Here is a 6,249-nt window from a genome sequence, read left to right on the forward strand (position 1 = left end):
AACAGTCGCAATTTCTTAAAAACACTTGTGAATATTTTTCTTTATTGCTCTTGGACATGATTTCCATAATCGTAGCAGAGCCGGGCTGTGTTGTGAAGACTGCAATAGTTTTGCTGTGATTACAGACATTGCTTGAAAAAAGGAGAACAACATGGCACAAGGGCGACTTATGCAAATGCTATAACAGTCATGGCTATGATCCTAGAAAATAATGCTTCTCATCAATGGCTATCTCCTCCGTCCGGACACTTACCAGGCTTCACTGTGTTTCTTAGGTGCTAGTGGTGATGTGGCACCCCAGGGGTCTGGTTACCACAGTAATAGAGATATTATGTCTGAGAGCAAGTGGGAGGTTTCTCTGGCCAGGAGCCCTAAGCATGCAACACGGTCCGCCCAGACCTGGGAGGGGAGGAATCTGCCCTTATAAACTGGGTCTGGTGCGGGATTAGTGAGTGAAGCTAGAGATAGAGCCTTCAGAACAAGCAGAGCAGTCAGAGCCTGGAGAGGGAAAGTGAGAACAGGAGCTCTGTAGGAGCAGCAGCTGAAGGCCAGGGGCTGTGAGCAGAGATATAGCTCGCCCTGGCTGAAGTTACTAAAACCGGACACAGGAGTCCGAGGCTGTGGGGACTGATATATACCCAGCAGCAGAAACCAACCGGCAGGGGATTCCAGGTCCTCTGGCCATAGAAGCCCGGAGGCTCAGTCACAAAGAAGGGACCAGCGCCGCCATCCAGGAGCGGAGGCTAACAGAAGGCCCCAAGTCACCAGCCATACGGGTGAGCACCACACGGTATACTCAGGGACGTGGGCTACTTGTAACCGCTGACATCAAGGTAGCCAGGAAGAGTGCAGATAAACGGGGAGGCCTACAACTCCACCTGGCCAGGGGAACTCCTGCTTGCTCGCAGACTGACCAGGCCCCTTATACTAGCCAGTACTCCCGGGAGGGTCTGCCTTGTACCATCAGTAAAGACCCTGAACTGCACCTCACGTCTCTGTGATTCCTTGCCGCACCAGCACCATTAGCACTGGGACCCTCACATCATCACTCCCATCATCTCTCACATTAGCTGCCCTGAGGCAATACTTCTCCCGTGGGGAGTTATCCCATACTCGGCTGCGCAAACAACATCAGCCTCAGCGGTCGGCAGCGCAGCGGCGGTCCCCACTGACCGCAATCCACGGGTGGCGTAGTCGGACATTTGCTATACATTAAGACTGCCACTGGTTTGACCACCCTGGGCACGGACCGGGTCACCGCCACACGGAGACTACAACCACCAGCATTCTACAATAGGCCCGGTTCCGGGTTCCCCTGCACAACACAGGCCCAGGGGGCGCGTCAACTTTGGCGTAGTCGGCAGGATTTCGTGCCCGCAACCACCGGGTACTGCGTGCCTGAAAAAGAGACTTTTATACTTACCTGTGGTGAAGTTTCCCGCCGTCCGGAGTCGTTTCCCGCCATCCGGAGCCGATTCCCGCCATCAGACGCCATCTTGGATCGTTTCCCGCTGTCTTCTGCCTTCTTCCCGCCATCCGCAGCTGCTTCCCGCCTTCGGACGCCATCTTCGGGAAGCCGCACGGGAAGAAGAGGGGCGTGGACGCCGAAAGCGCGCGAGATCCGAAGCTCCGCCCCACGCTCTGACGCTGCGCAAGGTCCTGGAAGGGAGGAAGAGCGACGCTGACGTCATCGGAGCGCGACGCCAGGTCCTCAACCCCGACGATCGACTGCGGAGCCGCGGCCTACGGAAGAAGAGCATCGCAAGGTAGGCCACGGTCCACTAGGGGGGAGGAGGATGCCGGATACCGAGGGGAGCTCCACTGCCACAGCCACCGCCAGCGCAACCGCTGCAGCAGTCATGCCATTCACCATGCCTTATATCCCGGGGGCAACCTGGCTACCCCAGTACTCAGGGGAGTCACATACTCTAAATGACTTTAGAGAAAGACTGGATAGCCTCTTCCAGGTGTACCCCCTCACAGAAGAGCAAAAAGTGAGCATCCTGGTGGCCCAATTAATCGGGGCAGCCCAAAGGGAGGTAAAGTCCTGGTCACCTGGGAGGAAGAGGACTGTCAGGGAAATACTAGCCCGGCTGATACCCGCACCTCAGCCGAAATAAAGCTCAGATTTTACGGGTGTAAACAACGGGCACATGAGAGTATAAGAGACTATGCTCTAAACCTACAAGAGGCCCTGAGAGCCATTAAGCAGGCAGACCCTGACAGCGTGGGAAATGAAGATAAGCTGTTGACTGAACAATTTATTGAGGGTCTACTGTGCAATGCCCACCGAACCCAGTTGCGGGCAATGGCCTTACAGGACCCTGACCTGGACTTTGCACAGTTCAAGGACAGAGCCATCCGGGTGCTCCGAGAACCGGCACCAGGTGGCGCTGTGACCCACAGGCCCCCTGCTATCACTTACCACCAGGAGACGGCGCCCTTGTCTGCAGGGCCTGTGGGAGCTGATGCGCAGGCTTTAAACAGTGACCCGGCTACAGACCTGCACCATCAGGTCCAAGAGCTGACTAAGAGCGTTGCCGCGCTAACCAGAACTGTGCAGTCTTTACAGGTCTCTTCTCCAGGAAAGATCCAGCTGGCATCCGGACTGGAGGACGTCCCGTGGCGCCGACTGAGGAGGACCCCACCGGCCAGAGGAAGACCCAGCGACAGATACAACGAGGACAGACGACCCATCTGCCGCCGCTGCAATCAACCCGGACATGTGGCAAGGTACTGTCATTTAAACGGGCACAACCTGGGGTAGAGGGCCAACCCCCAGGCATAAGACCATCAGGCCCATCAAACTGGCGTGATAAATACATAGGGGGGCGTCCAATCTTGCCTGTGGTACTGGATGGCATTCCTATGAGTGCCCTACTAGACACTGGGTCACAGGTGATCACAATCCCGTACGTGCTCTTTAAACAGTACTGGAATGACTCGGACATAACCCGCTACCCAGATGACGACCTGAGTATCATCGCCAGCAATGGTCAGCCCGTGCCGCAATTGGGATTCAAAGAGGTGACCATTAACATCGGTAAAGTCGAACTGGCGGTACAAGGACTGATTATAGTGGACATAGACCGTCATGAGAGTCACCCTAGAATAACCTTGGGAACTAATGTGATTGAAAATTGTCTTGCAGAGGTGATTCTCATTTTACAGCAGGTTGCCAAGAACGCCAGTTCCGGCCAGCAGCGTGTGCTCCAAAAAGAGATCCGGGCACTGATGAAGCGGCAACAGGTGGAACTATCTGGTGGTGAGATAGGTAGCGTGAGAATGTGTGACCCGTTCCCTATTGCCATGCCCCCAAAAAGTGAGATGATGATTTGGTGCCGGGCAGCTATTGGTCTAAGAGGTAGAGACTACCAAGCAATGGTAGAACAAGTCTACTCAGACAGTAGGCCCACCATTTTGACGGCACGAGGGGTGGTCGATGTACGCCATGGGAGGGAGCCCGTTCGCATCATAAATATCGGGGAGAGAGAAGTACACCTGCCCCGGTATGCCACGCTAGCCAAATTGTTCACCATAAAGCAGAATTCTGTACAGGCCGTGGAACCCTTGCCTCCATCTCAACCAGAGGAAGGTAACGGCTCTAAGAAACCAATGGAGGACTGGAGTCAGCAACTGCATTTGGGTACTGACTCCACTCCCTCACACCAGAAACAGGGAGTCTATCGGGTGGTTCAAGAGTACGAGAGAGTGTTTAGTAAACACCCGCTGGACTTCGGGCGAGTAACGGGGGTAGAACATCACATCCCCACGGGAGACCATCCTCCCATAAAGGAGAGATACCGACCCGTACCCCCTGCACACTACCAACACGCCAAGGGGATGCTAAAAGACATGAAGGAGGCTAGGGTAATTAGGGACAGCTGTAGCCCCTGGGCAGCTCCACTAGTCTTAGTGAAAAAGAAAGACAACACTATGAGAATGTGTGTAGACTACAGGAAGGTCAACCGTATCACACACAAAGATGCGTACCCGTTACCAAGGATAGAAGAGTCCTTAGCTGCATTAAAATCTGCTAACTTCTTCTCTACTTTGGATCTCACTAGCGGGTACTGGCAGGTTTCTGTAGTAGAGGCAGACCGGGAGAAGACCGCATTCACCACCCCGATGGGTCTCAGCGAATTTAACTGTATGCCGTTCGGGCTCTGCAACACACCAGGAACCTTCCAACGGTTGATGGAATGCTGTCTGGGACACCGGAACTTCGAGACGGTCCTGTTGTACCTGGACGATGTCATCGTCTATTCCAAGACCTACGAGGACCACCTGAAACACCTGGCAGAAGTGTTTGAAGCTCTGGCAAACTACGGCCTAAAAGTGAAACCCTCCAAGTGTCACCTCCTGAAACCAAAAGGTGCAATACCTGGGACACGTGGTGAGTGCTGACAGAGTGGCTCCTGACCCTGATAAGATCACCGTGATTAAGGACTGGCCAAGACCCTCCAGCATAAAGGAAGTGCGGCAGTTCCTCGGGTTGGTAGGCTACTACCGAAGATTCATTCCCGGTTTCACCAAAATGGCAGCCATAGCAGGACCTCCTGATAGGTCAATCGCGGAAAGCCAAAAACCAGAAGCCGCCCTTTAGGTGGGAAAAGCTGGAAGAGGAGTCCTTCTGCCAGCTGAAGATGGCCCTCACGGGGGATGAAATCCTGGCATATCCAGACTACAGCCAGCCCTTTATCCTCCACACGGACGCAAGCAACATCGGGCTAGGAGCCGTACTGTCCCAGATCCAGCAAGGGAAAGAACGGGTAATCGCTTAAGCCAGCCGAAAGCTACGGCCCACGGAGAGGAACCCTGAGAATTATAGCTCATTCAAGCTGGAGTTCCTGGCAGTAGTGTGGGCAGTGACCGAACGTTTCAAGCATTACCTTGCCTCCTCCAAATTCACCGTGTACACGGATAACAACCCGTTGACACACCTGGACACTGCAAGGCTCGGTGCCCTGGAACAGAGATGGATGGCCCGCCTGTCCAACTTTGAATTCACCATCAAATACCGGGCAGGACGCTCAAATGCCAACGCGGATGCCCTGTCTAGAATGCCGAACTTACCGGACGTAGGGGAAGATCCAGAAAAAGTTGAGCTCCCTGCGTTCCACCGTCATGGGATTACCCTGTATTCCCACCGTGTGAAGGACAGGCGCTCCGTGACGTTCAATCCCTTGCCCCACTACAACTGGGCAGAGACGCAAGACAGTGATCCCGCAGTCCATTTGGTGAAGGAAATGCTGACCCAGGCCGATGCTCGTCTTGACCCAGATGCTCCGGAGGAGACCAAGCAACTGTGGAAGGAGAAAAGTAAGCTGTTCCTCTACAGGGAGAAGCTGTGCCGGAGAATGGTTAACTCTCGAACACATGAGTTGACCTGGCAGGTAGTGGTCCCAAGACGAGACGCGGCTATGGTTCTGGAGGCATACCACAACGGAGCAGGGCATTTCGGATGGAAGAAGCTGGAGTTCTTGTTGCGTGAACGGTTCTACTGGGTAGGCATGAGAGGAGCCATCGAGAGGTGGTGCAGAGACTGTGGCCCGTGCCACCTGAGAAGAAAAGACCGAGCCAGCCAGAAGACTCCCCTGCAGCCCATCATCACCAGACAGCCACTGGAACTGGTAGCCCTGGACCATGTGAAACTGGCTCCAAGCAGATCTGGGTATGTCTACGCCCTCACAATCGTAGATCATTACTCCCGGTTCCTGGTGGTGGTCCCGGTCAAGGACTTAACGGCTCAAACAGCAGCTAGAGCCTTCCAGCAGCACTTCTGCCGTCCACACGGGTACCCGGACCAAGTGTTGACAGACCAAGGACCAGCCTTCGAAGCGGAGGTCTTCCAGGAGTTCTGCAACCTGTATGGCTGCAAGAAGATAAGAACAACGCCCTATCACCCTCAAACCAATGGACTCTGCGAGAAGATGAACCAGGTGGTGATAGATCTGCTAAAAACATTGCCCCTGGAAGAACGCAGTCTGTGGCCTGAGAAACTGCCCGATCTGGTGGACCTGTATAACCACATCCCTGTAGGTTCCACCAACTGTACCCCGGCTTACCTAATGAGAGCAAGACCTGGTAAGCTGCCTATTGACCTGGATATGGGAGTCCTGACGCCTGAGGACACCTCGCCAGAGGCAGACTGGGATACAGAACGGCAGCAGCAGTATCGGAAAGTACAGGAGAGCGTCGAGCGAAGTCTGTCTCAAGCTAGAGAAAGGCAAGAGAAGGCTTATAACC

The sequence above is a fragment of the Phyllobates terribilis genome, unplaced genomic scaffold (genome assembly GCF_046119375.1).
Source record: "Phyllobates terribilis strain yellow unplaced genomic scaffold, ASM4611937v1 Scaffold_809__1_contigs__length_643957, whole genome shotgun sequence".
Taxonomy (NCBI): Eukaryota; Metazoa; Chordata; class Amphibia; order Anura; family Dendrobatidae; genus Phyllobates; species Phyllobates terribilis.